Here is a 16,048-nt window from a genome sequence, read left to right on the forward strand (position 1 = left end):
TAGAAATATCCATCTGAAGCTTTTATGTAGTTTTTTGGGGCTGTTCCTGTAACTCAGAAAATTGAGTAATTCACCTCTTCTGCATAGTGAGAGGTTGTTTTCTAACAGCAGACAGGGAGCAAAAAGCTGTTCTTTTGCAAAAAGCACATTTCCTAGATGGTGCATAACTGGAGTAAACCATTTCAGCTCCAGACTCCTTGCAATAATACTCTCTCTGAATTTCCCAGGAGCCTTGTGATGCATCAAACATTTTGTAATGACATTGTACACTGGTGAAATGCAGCTGTGCTTGGGAAAGAGTAGAACAGCTGTGTGACAAGGACCAATAGTACGTATCTGATGAGGTTGTGAAGTTAGGAAGAATAATCTGCAAACTGAAGTTGGCAAGATAGTTGTAAAGAAGCAGAATATAGAGAACAGAGGTGGAGTTTTACCATATCATTTGAGCTAGCACCTGTGTGAGAAATGTGACTTAGGCTCCTTAATATCTTCAGTTAATTAAGACTTGGGTTTTACATTTCATTTAAAATAAATTAATGTCCTAGCAAGGGATGGGATGGGTATTAAAATGTTTGAATCTTAAGGGGACAAATGTAATCTTAAAAGCTCCAAATAAAAGCAATTTAATTCGAAGTGTTAAGGAAAGCTGGCCATATATAAATGAATCTACCTCTTTCATTTGACAATTGGAAAGTTGGGTTTTTTTGCTTCCCTTAAATCAGCTACAGCACTAAATCCCATAATAGAACATTCTAAAATTAGTAGAACTGGCTGGCTTTTCTATCTTTGCTGCACTGTTCTGGTTAGGGTTATTAATGAAGAACTCAACTTCTGCCTTTCTCTCTGTTTTAATAAATTACTTATAGGATGAGTTAATGCAGGCAGTAAGTTTCAGGCTTCATGCTACTGTTTTGTTTTCCCAAGAGCATTTAACTTTATGTTGTGGTATAGCAGCTCTAAGAGTACAGCAGTTTCTGCATGGTGTCCTCTGCATAAGTGTTCTCCTGATCGGTGGCCAACAGACTGATGCTTGTGGATTGGACAGGTTCATCCCTTGGGTTTTTGTCGAACAAAATTCCCAAAGCTGAGATCACCGTTCCTGGCAGAATGGTGGTAGTGTTGAAAACAGACAGCAGTACAGCAGTTAGCATAGCTCCATTCTGTGGGTACAAGGGCCTGAAATGCTGTAATCACTGCTTTTAGGGTTGTCCCTTTCTCCTTCTGCCAGTCCACCATGCTCATAAAAATGTGTCCATAGGTGCTTTGGGGACTGGTCTGTGCTACAAAACTTAAGAAAAATTGTCTAAGTATCTAAGCAGAGACACAAGAGCAGTCATAGTATTTCTTCCACTCTTGTAGTTTAGTCCTGCTTCCTGAGCAGCGATAATAAACCATGGAATGACTCATTTGACAAAGTAAGTTTAACTTATTTATGGCAGCAAAAGTAAAATTTGACAAGTGGATATGTCCTGAGGCACAGCCCACGGGAGAGGAGAGGAGAGGAAGGGATGAGTCCAGTGCCCTGGCAGGTTTTTCACACTCACACAGGGAGTCTCACAGTTGTACTGTTTATCCAGGGAGGGCTCGTGTATGTGAGCAGAGCCTCTGTGCGCTGGTGCACATGCTGCCCACGGTGGAACGTGGTGTCTTAAACTGGGATGGAGCAGTTTGCAGTGGTGCAGAGCTGTACCAAGCCACATCAGGCTGCCCTGTCAGTGCAATCACCTGGTTTAACAAGAGGGAACACATAGCTTACATGGAGGCAAAATGTTTCAGTGGTTTAATCCATTTCCCAGGGTGGTCTTTGCTGGGTTAGCTCCTATAGAACTGTGTTACAGAGCAAACCAAGTACATGATGCGTTTTACAACATAGTGTCTCCATGGTAGCTTTTATGGACTTGGGCATTATATACTCTCTGGTGGTTGTGATGCAATGGCTTTGCAAAAGTGGTATTTTTGTACTTGAGGCTTCAGTTGTCCATTGGTTGTAGTCCTGAACATAAATACCAGAATTTGTATCCATAGGAAGCAGCAAACTGCTCAGAAGAGATGGCAATCTGAAGTACATAGATCTGCAGGGATTACTGAAGCAGACTTCAGCAGATTTGGGTCAGTCAAGCACATCACATTATTATTTAGTTTTCAGTGGAGAAATGAAACTGTTTGGCTAGCTGGAATCACATTAAAAACTCTGCATTGACACTGACTGGATGGCAGGTATTACATGAAAAGTAGACTTGTACCTGGAGAGACCTGACAGATAGAGCTGTGATCTTGGCCTAGAACAGGAAGAGAAAGGCATTGGGGAAAATTTAATGGCAAAGCCAGTATCTCTGTCAAACCTGCCAAATGTCGCTACTGTAGAATCTCATTATAAATAAGGAACAAAATGGAAGAAAAACACAGGGGAAAAAAAAAAATCAGTCATGCCATAAGCAATCACAAATCTGATGCATTAGGAATATGTCAGCTTCCAGCAGAGCTGATGTTTCTCCAAATTAATTCCTTCTCTGTCTCATTTATGCTAAAAGTGCACTGCAACTCACATGTCTCTACTTTAACTAATGTCTCTAGGGCCTCCAGGAAAAAGATGTCCAAGAAGTTTATTGACTGCTGTCCTGAATACTCTGTACAGATGTAATTTGTAGTACTGTTTCGTCAGCATGTTGGATTTTATGTTGCCATTTCTGTTGGAAAGAATCATTCGTGCAAACTGATGCAGGATATCCTTAACCTGTGGGTTGGAAACACTGCAGTTATCCTGAGTAAGGATATAGTTGCAGTGTCCTGGGATTGTGCAAGTGAGATACTTGTGCGTGCCTCCTGTGGCAGGGTTAGCAGTAAGCTATCCTAACTCTTTATGTCAGCCACCAACTTTCCTTTTTCTACATGTGGCTTTACTTTCCTGGGTAGTGACACAGAGCTGGGTAGTGGCTGAGTCAAAACCACAGGCTGTGTGTGTGAAAGCAGTAATTCACTGCTGTAGCTGCCTCATTCAGTCTGCGTACCAACCCGCCCTTCCTACAGTTTTGTCTTCAAAGATCCTTTTATATGGCAGATGGACTTGATACTTTCACATGCTCTTGCCCTTCCCTCTCAGTTCTAATTTTAGCCCAGTTTGGGCCTGTGACTTGACAAACACTTGCAAAATGCTCTCTGCCATTCAGCTTGGTGTGTGTATATACTGAGGCTTTCATAGCTAGTCCAGCCATTTCACTTCTTCTTGGAGTCATCTTGTGCTGAAGCCTGATGAACAGGGTAATTACTTGAAAAAGGATTACAGCTCTGAGTCTTTTCCACTAAGGCTGAAGGAAGCTGTTACTTCATCGTATATTAAATGGCACATGATAATTTTAAACACCTTCTGGATTTCTAACGAATTAAATCAAATCTGTTCAGGAGCAAAGAACACCGATTTTTATCTGTATCATTCAACAGTTTTTAGCCAGTCTTTTTATAACAAGATTTAGTTTATGCCATATATCTACAGTCAAGGAAAATAAAAATATCGGCTCTTCCACGAATGCATCTTGGTGTTGGGAGTCTGTTTCAAAATGTCAGATTTCTGGTGCGTGCTATGTATTTGAACCATGGTTCCTCTAGATGTCATTCCCTGAGGGAATTAATTATGATAGGCTGTATCACATACATAATGACAGGTTCTGTTAAGCTTTCTGGAGGAAAAACTAACAGTCAGGTCAGCAGACAGCCCGAGCACTTTCAGTTGCCTGGGAGTACTGAGTTCTGCACGGTGGCTTTTGGATATCCTTTCAGTAAGGTACTTAAGGGAAGGTGTGGACATATTAATGAAAATACAGTGCCCTCGGTGTGGTGCGAATGGAGGAGAGTACTATAGCTGTGCTTTGGATGTATTGGCTTAGAAAAGAAAAGAAACAGAAATTAGATTGGGAGCTCTGAATTGCAGCTGGTTTGTGTGGTGGCCTTCTAAGAGGGAAAGTAAAGGCATACATAAATGCAAAGTGTTTTTTATGCCTAGTGGTAAATGATAAACAGAAGAGTTACACTATTCTTAATACTTTTAGGTTGATACCTGTTCTTCCCCTTCAGAGTTACTTCCAGAAAAAACTGGAACATGCTGTTAACTTATCAGAAGGCACAGATTATAAATATGCTCTTCTGATTTATCCTAGTGTGCTCTGATCTCTTACTCTGCAGAGGGCTCTGCACTGAGTTAACAGGATATATAACACTGGATAAACATGGGGATTTCATTGTGTTCAGATTTCAGTGAGTTCAGTCTGGCCTCTTTCTTGGCTGAGATGTTGAGGTGCAGGGTTTGACCTTGGGCTGCTGTGCTGCAGGGCTGCTCCACGATCAGCACTGGCAGCCCATGCAAGCCGGGCATTGCCGCGTGGGCTTTCTCTCCACAGAGGAGAACGGAAAGCATAGAGCTCTTCTCTATGAAAGGATGGGGCTTGCTGTGCATCATCGCTTCTGTTCCTTTCTTTGTTTCAGTTGCAGAATGTTTGTGGAAGTATGGAAGGCTGGAATTCTGCAAATGAATTATTTATTTAAGGGCATAGGGGGTCAGCTGATACAAGCTGATCAAACCGCACTGACCCTGCACTTCACTTCTTTGTTTATCTGATGCATGCTCATTTTTAGGGAGTTAAAGCTGCCTGAGCTTTTCTGACTTGAAGCTTGAGTGCCAGATCCTCAGCTAGTTTAAAAATACAAAAATCCATTCACTGCAGGTGAACAGAGCCGATTGCCTTCAGCTCACTGTCAGACCCTGCATGTTTAGTTCTTTTTACCTGTTTCATTACAGCTGTTAGCTCTAAGTTTTGGAACAGAGTTCAGTTTTAAAAGTACTGTTGTGTAAAAATTTGTAAAGGTCAGTGGTTGCTAAGTGCTGGACTGTGTCTCAAAAAAAACCCACCTTCTGTGGGTGGATGAAGAACACAAAAGTAAACCAAAAACCAGCAATCCTGTCACCTGCACTGTACTGTGAAATGAAACCTCTTTTTCAGCAGTCAGACCTGGTTAATTCCAGCCAGCCTTTAAATTGTATTTGCCATTTTACACTAAGGTGGTTTTTTCAGGCTGTTATTGAAAGAAGGCCAAATATTTTTGAATGTTTAAAATGTAATTACTATGCATGTTTTCTCAAAGGATTTTCTTTAATCACATATGCAGTGCTTCAGATGTATAATATTGTGTCATCTTCTCTCAGCGCATCTGGAAGACCTGTCACACTGGGGTGTAATATATTGCAGAAAAGTAATCCATTAATCTGATTTTAGGTTCAATCTGTTGTGGATTCTCTTTTTACTCTCAATTCGTTTTGTTTTGGTGTTTTTTACCATGCATATATATTTCTCACCTTTCTCTTAAGGCTTTAATTTTTTATTGACAGCTCTAATTGAAATTTGTTAGGTTTCTCTGACAGGTTGAGACTGCTGATTGTCACTTGTAAGCAGTGACTCACATTACTTGTACAGTGTAAAATGTACCTGCTGGAGTCATGCATGCAACAGTGCAGTTCAAATTTACAGCAAAGCTAAGGAATAAAGCTTCACATTTAATATACAGCCTGCAAGATCCTGAATTATGTTTGTGTTCAGCTGAACTGTGCACAGCTTTCTGCTGGGAAAACCTGACACTGGAACAGTAGTCAAGGATGCAAGCTGTGGAACTGGGTTCTGTTAGTCAGCAATGTCCTTGGGTTGATGTGTGTAGTTGGGAAATTATTAGGAAGAAAGTGGCTGGAAACATATGGAGCAGTTATATTCTGAGTTTTTATCTCAGGGTAATGGTTAAGGAGAGCTATCACTGTATCAGTTCAGCTGTCAGGCCGGAGATCTGTGGAGAATCTTTATGGGGGGGAGGCAACAACATGACAAAAAGTGCCATCATTGCCAAAGCCAATCTGCATGGTCTCAAATGTGACAGGGATAAGGGCTACAAGTCCTGACTCTGCAGTTAGCCTTGTACACAACAGAAAGGAACTGTAAAGTAAGAACTTTATAAGGAAATTTAATGCATCTTCAAAACACTGTGGTGAAAATGCAACCCAGCACTACCATGGAATACAGTTTGTCTGCCTGGTTTTTTGCAGTCCCTGTGCTATGTTGAGCCAGATGGGAACACAGGTTTTGTTAGGTTAGCTCAATTGTGCCAGTGGAGGACTGAGTGAAACTGCAGTAGCTGATCTTCAGCACGTGTTGGAGTACAGCCCTGAGTGTGTACACTGGTCCCTAGCTCTGCATTCAAGGTCATGCTCCTGTGTCTTCCTGCTGCAGTTCCTGCACTAACCGTGTTCAGCTGGTGCTGACATAGGCTGCAGCTACATCGTGGTTTTGCTTTGCAGGCTTAGACAAATATGATTCCTGTTGGCAGCAAAATAGCCATTTCTTTCTCTGGAATTTTCTTTGGTGAAGCCAGCAGTTTTCTGTCTACCTACCAAAACACAGGTTTGTTCTGGATACTGTGGTTTTGTTTGGGTTTTGGGTTTTTTTGGAGGTTGTTTTTGGGGTTGAGTTTGTTTGGGTTTTTTTAAAAAATGGAGGAGCTTTTGTCTGTCTTCATTTCTGTCACTTCTTTCACCTTTTAACCATGTGTTTCCCTGTATTTTTTCAGGCTGGCATAGAAGCCCGCCCCTATGTTTTTTCAGGCTGGCATATAAACGTGTTCCTCCATGTTTTACTGAACAAGCTCATCTTGTAAAAGGCACTGCTTCTGAACTGTCATAAATAAATATATGGCAGGCTGTCTTAGCCAGAACCTAGGTTGAAACATGCCCGCATGTGCCCCACAACCAATATTCTATAGTGAAATTCAGTGGTGTTTGACAGATTGATTTCACCTTTTTCAGCTCTGCTGAGGTGTGCAGACAGTGCACGCTAAATATCAGCAAGCTCTGGCCCTTATTGTGTTACTTATGTTAATACTTGGTCCTCTGCGAAGTTAAGCAGTTAGGAGAGAATCTCATAGATCATTCTCCTCATGAAGAGCTGGATCTACCAAGGTTCTTAAGCACACAGTTTTAAGGAGAGGAATAATTGGCTTCTTGTCGACGTCAGCAGGACTCATGCTTAAAGATGAAGACCTCTTATAAGTGCATACTACTACTGTAGTAGTGCAAGGTGGCATAAATTATATTGCTCCAGATTAAAATCAGAGGGAGGGTGAAGTCTGTTTACCATCATTGTATAATGCAATTTGAAAAAGAAAAGCTTATTTTATGCCTGTTGTTTTTATAGCAAAGCCAAATTTTGTGGGGTTCTGTGGTACAAGATTTCATAAATATGTCGAGTTGGGTAGAAATGTTTTATTAATCCTTTATGGGGTTCTGCTTTACTCTATTTTGTTGTATAATTTATACATCCATAGTAAGACTATGCTATCACTTTTTATTACCTTGACACCAGGTTAATTAGGAGGTATTTCACTCTGTTTTAAATACGTGGATCAGGATTCAGACATACATTTCCAAAAGGAAGCTATGTTAGTGGTTGCAGACTGAGGTGACTTGGAGGTTGATGTCGAGTGTTACTTTATGAGCCAGAGTCCTGGTATCCTTTCCTCTAAAAGCTGCCTGAACTACACATAGTAGAAACTTTTATGAAAAATACAACAGTTTAGAAGTGTAAGTGAAGCATCCAGTTCTGCAGTCTTTGGGGATAGGAAGTATTAGCAGCATGTTAAATATTCATCTTAGTCTGTTAGTGCTCTTTTCTTGTCTTGGAGGATCTCTGCTCAGCAATCAGAGACCTTAGTCTTGGTTTCCTTTTTAATTTCTGTAAATCAAGAGTTATTCCAGTGGTTGTGGCAGCATGATAGTTCTCAGCTCTGGCCTTCCAAATGAATTCTATTTAATCAGGGCTGGCTGAATTTATTCTGGGGGCACATCTCATGAAATTCTGAAGAATCAGGCCCAGCTGATGAGAAAATACTTTAAAAGTGATGTCAGTCACAGAGGAACTCAACCTGCTTTCTTTCCTGTCCACAAATAACTCTGAAGCTGAGAGCACCAGTATTAAGAGATTAGATGTAAAGGATATGGGGCAGGCGATGATGAAGGACCTAGTTCTCTGAATGCTTCGCAAAGGTCATTCCTGTTATCTGCTGTGCAGTTGGAAGAGTTAAAGCACAGCGGCCTGGATCGACTTGCCCAAAACTGGCCACGAAGCCATGCGAGAGAGCCAGGAGTGGAGCGCGGCTCTCGCAGGTCGCCAGCCCAAGGCACGGGGTATTCGCCACGGGATATTCGCTGCCCGCGTGCATGAAGTACAGCGGGCCATGTTTGCAGAGCACCTCTGATATCGCACTGACATGTGCACGTCGCCACATCGATGTCTGTTTGCACATACAGATGAGATTCTGCACCACAGAGTCACCTGAGTTTAAGTGCAGGGGCTTGGATCTGCTGGAGGGAGAAGCTGTGCCTTGAACTCCTACTGAATTCATGATTTAAATTAAAAAGGAGGTGGACCTCTAAGCTCCTAGCCTTGAATGCTCAAGACCTGGCCCTGGTTTTCAAATGTGTTCATAACAGTATCCAGCACAATGGGGAATATTCCATGTAGGTGGAGTCTGTCAGAGAAGAAAAAAGTCACAAAACAATGTTGGGGGGGGAGACTTGCAGAATAAACCTCAGTTTAACATCTTCTGAAGATGTTAATTATGCAACAAAATACAGTAAAACAAGGGAGAATTTAACACACTGTTCTTGCAAATGACACCTATTTTTATATTGCAAATAAAAATTTGATGTAAGTACACTTCACAGCAAAACTGGGAACTTTTTTCCAGGTTTTGCTGTAAAACTTAAAACTGTGAAAATTATTTTTGTGTTTATTCAGGCAAGATATGGACTGAAATACATATGATTTGTGATAGTACAAAATTGTTTTGTTGGCAATTCCTCATCAGGGTGAGAGGAAGATAAAAACTCTTCAGGTGTATCACCCAAAGGATCCTACGTAACAGGGTGAGACAAGGGTTTTTATCAGCTCTGCTAACAATTTGCTTCCTACATTCTTAACAAAAAGCAAAATACCGTAAGTCTGGGATTCAGAAGTAATGACTAAGTAAAAAGAACGCAGACAATAATTCTAATCGCCCTTTTTTGTGCCTTCTTTTCTTGAATATTACTAGATATGGCTTGATACTGAAGACAAGTGAAGAATTTCAGCATCTTTTGTTTTTTTCTTTCCAAGCAAATCAGCTTGCTTTTTCCAGACTATTAGTTAATTGTTGCTTTTCCTTCAGTTGACAACCAGACTGGATTTAGCAGATCAAGGAGGTCTGTTACAAGACTTGCTTTCGATGTAAGGGGCGCTTTCTGACTGGACCACCTAAATGTTCATAGTATATTTGCTCTCTGTATCAGAAATGAATCTGATGGACCTGAATGCTGAAATAAGCGCATGAGGTTGCTGGACTGGCTGCAGACATGTTTGCCTTGGGAAGAGGCATTCTGGTCTGTGCAGAGTTAGGCAGCATAGTCCATGGGCAGGGCCTTCACCTGACAGACAGGAAGCCCTTCTGCCATCAGGTACAAGCTGCAGCTTCTGGGAGGAAGCAGTCCAAGAAAAAACACCCAGAGCTTGAGCCATACCAATGGCTGCTCCCTTGATTTTGGTTTGCAATCTCCTCCTACAGTTTTGGCTGTGATCTTGGCTTTCCTGATAACCTCTTCTTGTGTTTCCCTCCTTCTCTGTAAGCAAAAGCCTTCTAGGTGCCTTGTGCCACGAGGCTGAGCCTAGCAAATTGTCTCCATTGTGTTAACTTTTAAATAGCCTAGAGTCTACCACCCTGGAAGTTGTTTTCACCCTGTGCTGTAGCAGTCACAGTTTGTGGAGCAACATCAGCCGAATTGCTGTTGTTGTGCAGGACTGGTCTCTGAGCAGGGCGTTCTTGTAAAGGAGGAGATGGCATCTCTGAGTCTGCTAGTTTCCCTGGGCTAGGAAGATGAAGTCAGTAATTCTTTGGGCATGGTGACAGATTTCTTGGTTTTATTTTTTTGTTCATATTGGGGGCTAAATGGGCAGGGAGCCATAAAAATTAGGACTGTATGTCTGTAAAAGTATATGATCAATTTATTTTTGTTGGGAAAGTGATAGATAACATGGCACCGCATGAAGTTATAAAAGGAGGTTGCAGTCAGAGTTGCTGGCATTAATTTAACTAGAGAATGTGCCCTTAAATGTCAGGAGACTGCAAGAAGCCTGGAGTTATTTGAGAAGACAGCAACTTTGATGTTGATTTTTATCAACAAAAATACAGGAGATTAAAAGCAGCCCTCTAATTCTGCCTCCTTTTTTTCTTATTGATAATTTGACTAGGGCACTAGCAGGTGTTGTAGGAAAGTTAATGAAACCATAACAGTTATGGTGAAAGAGTACCCATAATCTAATTGACTTGTGTGGGTGACTCACCGCTGAAGCTAAACTCAGTAACTGGGAAACTGAGCAACTGCTTTTCTGTGAAGATACTACAGTTCCACTGGCAGATAAAACAAGGCTAGACAATCTAGGTTATAAAAAGAATATGGGCTGCAATCATGTTCCTGCTGTATCAAAATGTAAGAGTAGCCATTCTTGATCAAACTAAGGGCTTATCTGGCTTCAGCAGGGCATCTGGTGAATGCACAGGGAAAAGTATACAGAAATGTAGCAGTAGGGTGATCCTCCCCCTCATATGTGATCCCTGCTTCTGTCAGCAGGTTGGTTCAGAGGCTTTCGGAGCCAGAGGTTGCATTAGATTGTCTTTAATGCCCCTGATGGGCCTGTCATCTGTGAATTTATCTAATCCCTTTTTGAGCATATTGTGTGTTTGCTCCAGAATATCCTGCAGCAATGGGTTTTGCACTTTACTTTTGTGTTGTATTAAAAAGCACTTCATTTGCTTGTTTTAAATCCACTGTTTGATTGCTTTATTGGATATTCCTTCTTTCATTGAAACAACACAGATTGCTTTGACTTCCTGATCTTCTTCATGCTATTAATGATTTTATAAATCTGTCATCTCTTCTCTCAGCCTCTTTTTCAGGCTGAGAAGTCTGTTTACTATCTCTATATATCAAAAGCATTCCAAAACTTTGATCATTGTTCTTGTCTCTTTCATCCTCTTTCCAGCTCCAGTTTGTGTCCTGTATTCACCTGTGTCCTCCTTCTATATCCTTTACCTTAAAGGAGAAGAAGCTGATTCAAGAGTTAGTGATCAAAGTGTTGGGGGTTTGAATCCATGCCTCGCAGTTCCTCAGAGGGCATACTCGGGTCATCCACCCACCCAGGTTGTGGCAGTCCCCTGCTTTTCACTGGAGCTGATGCAGAGCATGTATCTGGGCTGCAGAGAGGTGGTAGTGTGAGCTGGTCTCTGCTGTCCAGTGGCACTTTGCTGCTCCATGCCCCACCAGCCAGGCACTCGATGAATTGCATTTGCTGCTCTTGGGGCTGGCACTGGTTCCCGTCTCCGGGCAAATGTCCGTACAAACAAGCCAGGCACGTGCATCCCATCCTTTAATAAAAGAGAGGAACAAAGTACACTTATTAGCTGGAGAAGGTCAGTATCTTCATGCTAATGTACACAATTGGCTGGTGAATTGCTGCATGTTTTGGTGTCTTGTTTTGTTTCCTTTGCATTCAGAATCCAAAATAACCCAGCAGCTGTATGTGTAGGTAGACAAATCTCAGTAAATAATGAAAGACTTTGGGGAATGACAGCACCGATCTGGTAAAGCTCGAAGACATGTAGATCTTTGAGCAGCTGCTGACAAGCTCTGAAAAACTGGAGGGGTTTTAAGCAGACAGTGAATGGCAAAATATATAGAAAAATGACTACGTAATACTCATTAGTCCTAATTTAGTCTCTCAGCCTTGAAATGAGTGGAAGGTGTTACTGTTGGTTACAATACTGGCATTTTTTATTGCTTGTCAAGTGTTAAGACACAGATCCCGCTGTGATTCTGTATAAATGTGTAGTACAAGGGCTACCTTTGATACTAAGAACTCAATTTTAAAGCAGGTTTTAAAAGTCCCGATGATTAACTGATTAATAAATCTTACAGAATCCTAGAGCATCCATAAAGTTGTCAATTGGTTATTGCTATACATAGCAACTTAAAACTTCCACAGATGAGCTCATAAGCATTGATAGTATAGCATATGCACTTGTGAGATCTTCTGATAATAAATATTAGCTATTAAACCTCAGTAATTAAATTGTCAGGAACAGGAAGGAATTGCCTCTTTTCTTCATGGGTTTTATTAAAGAGCTTAAAGACTGAGCATTTAGCCACGTAAGATTAGAAGACTCTTGAAAGTGCTAGATAGGTGTATTTGGCTAGGCCTTGAGACATCATGAGTATAAGTAACTGAAATCAGTCTTAATGAAGACAAATGTTGAATGAATCCTGAAATCAACCAAAGTAGCTTGCTTACTTCTGAAAATTTTTGTAGGTCTTCCAAGATTCCAGTCTCTACATTTTTTGTCAAGGCATGACATATTATAGTGATATGGTAATTTATACTATTGAAGTTGTGTTACTTGGAAAGCCTAATTTTGAATTTTCAGAGCTTCGACCAAATTCGACTGTACACAGATTTTAATTTGCCAGCATTAATGTGATAGAGTGGTAGATGGTTGTGTTTCCTTGTGGCAGTAGCCTGATGTTACATCAGAGAATAAAAAGCCTGTGCATACTGTCCACCTACACCACAAAAGAAAACCTCTTCTGAGAGGGAGCTTAGAGTCTCATATCAAGACTTAAGTTCTGGTTATTTTCCATTGTTACTGTCCCTGAAATCATACACATTACAAGAAAGATCTGTGGGGGTTTTTTGCTCTGTTTTCCTATGCTTATATAGTAGCAATTTATATACTTGCTTTACCCCAAATCTGTTTTCATATTCACAGGCTAATAGAATTACCAGTGACTATACAAATAATCTTGGGGCTATTTTTATGTGTTGAATCTTTTTAAAAGTCTGCACTGCTTAATACTATGAGCATCATACAAATGTACAATGATATTAAGAAAATATAATAAGATGAGATCTGTGTGTATGTAATTTTTGTTTATGCCCCTCAAATTCTGCGCAGACACTGATAGGACACAATCCTCGGTAGATTTATGTGTAGCAAGAGTTCTTGCTCACTAATAAAATTACAAGCCTGAGATAAGTGATACTGCTTCACTTCAGTGTTTCCTCAATGTGTTTACTTATCTGTTTTCACTGTTAAAAAGCTTATTAGAAACTGAGAGATACTAACAGCGTATGGCACATGCAGCCTGATACCTTGGTTGCATTTCCCTATTAGTTATCATGTTTAATTGCATTGTTTACTACTGGTATGGTTTGATTCCTTTTGGTTCTTACCTTCTTCCCATTTGTCTTTTGGTTTGGTTCATTATAAGACTACACGATGACATGGATAACAGTATTCCCAAGGTGAATTACCACAACAGTTAGTAGAGCATGGTGTTGCCAAGATCCTGTAGTGTGCCTGTGCCTTACAACTCGTGATAGTATTGTGCTGAGGCTTCATTATGTTTTTGTGAGAGACTTGGTTTTTTCCCCGATTTCATTAGTTGTTCTCTCTCCTGAGATAGAACATAGCGCCTTCATCCAGAGCAGCTGACATGTACTCACTCTAAGCAGTAAATAGCACAGTGATGAAATGCTTGCTTTGTCTTTTTGATGTTTAACTGCAATGTATAAATATATTATGTACTGATTTTATTTGCCTGCTGATATGCCATCTATGTCCCTACTAATGTGAAAGGGAGAAGGAGCCTTTAATATAATCCTCCTGGTCCAGCAGTTTGACTGTTAATAGATTCTTCTATTTGATTAACACTGAGTGGCATCCTACCATGCTGAAAAGTGTGGTGTTATTCTGGGATGTAATATGACTGGTCTCTGGGCCTTGGTCTCCTTGACCACCGTTCTGCTGCAGGCAGGTCTGTTCAGTGCTTTAGAAGGTCTTTCACTTTGAAAGTTTGTAGTGGTCTAAAAATTACTCTATATGCTTAAAATAGCATAGATTGTTCGATGTGCTTGTTTCTGGGACCAGAAGAACATTTTAATAGAGTAACTTCCAGAAGGACGGTGACGCAGTCTCACCCCTCTGCACAACGCAGCCCAAAGAAACTCACTCATGAGCCTGTGCATGAAACCCACAGCTTCTCTTTGTACACTACCATTGCTTTCCAGATGGTATCCTGTCTTGCTGAAAAGGCTGTAATGACTACAGAATTTACTGTGCACACAAGGTAGTGTTGCTGCAAAGATTATTTTCCTTGATAGTTCTGTGAATGCATTTACGTATAAATTTCCATTTGACGAGTTTCAGCTTCCAACAAATTCTTAGATTCTCTGCATCTTTTCTTTTACATCAAAGACTCACAGTGAGATACTTCTCTGTGTAGGTGCTTGCTGGCTGGGACAAAATAATTTCTTTGCTGCTTCTTGGTTAAACCAAATAAACTGAGCTTCTTAAGCCTCTGATGAAGTACATTTTTCTAGCCCTCAGACCACTTGCATAACCATTTTCTGAACCATATCCCATTTTTACTCATCTTCTGGAATCAAAGAGCAAGAACTAGAAAGAGGATTGTAACAAGTGTCTTGCTGATGCTATGATCAAGAATAGCCATGTCTTGCAACTCCTAGCTGATTGCATTTCTGTATGTGGATGCTAAGGGTAGTTTGACCTCTGAATTGCCTTGTTGCTCAGGAACTGCACATCTTTTGTAATACCATTGCACTCCAGGGTGTAACTTCCCATGTTTCAAGTGTGATATATATTCCAAGTGATTGATTCCGTATTCTGATCTATTGAAACAAGCTTTGTTCTTATGAGCCCAGTTCACTGGGGATACAGAGCAGCAGGCATCACTGGCCAGTTCCATTGCTAACCACTCCTCTGAATTCAGACACATTTTTTTAACAGTGCATCCAGTGTTACATCTTTGTCCCAGCAAAATTTTGATCAGTCTGTGTATTAGCCTCAAATACTTGAATCATAAAGGCATTTCCTCTCAGTTATGGGGTCGGTATTTCTAAGAGCAGATGATGTTTTTATTAGTATTTGTTTTGTTCACATCAGTAACAAGAAAATCAAAGATACAGAGTAGGGATGTAAAATAGTAAAGGGCAGAGACAAACTCCCTTGATTATGAATCTTGATCTTCCTTTCCTAGTCAAAGTTTGTACCTGAGGAATTTGACTGCTTGTTCTACGAGGTCAAATTGCAGCAGCCATGAGCAGAATTCCCTACAGCAGTTGATACAGTTGGGCTACATTTTGCTCACTACTGTCCCCACCCCCAAAAGAAAAAACCAACCAGCCAACCAACCAAGAAACCCAAAACACAGATGTCCACCCTAATGTTTGTTAGCTGGAATGGAACTGCCATTTTAGCACATTCCTGTAGATATGCACCACACAGTCTTGGCAATAGATTTCTAATTATTCCAAGTGAAGGATTTCCTACTCAGCTGCAAATTCTTTTCTAACATCGTATATGCAGTTGTTCTTGTCTCTTTCTGAAGTAGTTTGGATTCCTAAGGAGCCGGCAGGTCACATTCACAAAACCGTTTTTAGGATTTTTGACATTCAGCTGTTGTTGTATGCATGTATGTACACATATGTGCTTCTAGTGGATTAATTGCTAGCCATATCAAGTGAATTAAAATTGTGTTGATACTGGACTTTATCAAAACAGTTAAACCAGAGAAGTAAGTTTGCATTAATATAAAAGAAATAAATTAAATCATATTCACAATTAAAATAAAATGGGTGTAGTGAAGGATGGTGTTAAAAGCCATGCTGGCAACAAGTGGTAGGTTGTGTCATTGCCAAATCTGCCTTCTAACCTCTGCATGACCCAATTCTGCTGAATTCCAGTGGTCTATGCAAGTACGTCTTCTCTAGGTATAAGAATAGTAGCAGCAGTTATACTACCTAGAACAAGAATGTACAAGGCTATCAGCTGTCTTGCCTAGGGCCATGAGATGATTGCCAGCTGGGGTTAAGCAAAAGCATTTCCTTCCTGTGAGGCATTACATAATTATCTG

General features: G+C 40.6%; 1 protein-coding gene across 7 annotated transcripts in view; it reads left to right on the forward strand.

Moving 5' to 3' along the window:
• TTC7A (tetratricopeptide repeat domain 7A) overlaps positions 1 to 16,048 on the forward strand; it is a 172,116-nt gene that overhangs the window by 94,302 nt on the left and 61,766 nt on the right. The gene's annotated exons all lie outside the window — the stretch shown is intronic.

Source organism: Corvus cornix, chromosome 3 (genome assembly GCF_000738735.6).
Source record: "Corvus cornix cornix isolate S_Up_H32 chromosome 3, ASM73873v5, whole genome shotgun sequence".
NCBI classification, from domain to species: Eukaryota; Metazoa; Chordata; class Aves; order Passeriformes; family Corvidae; genus Corvus; species Corvus cornix.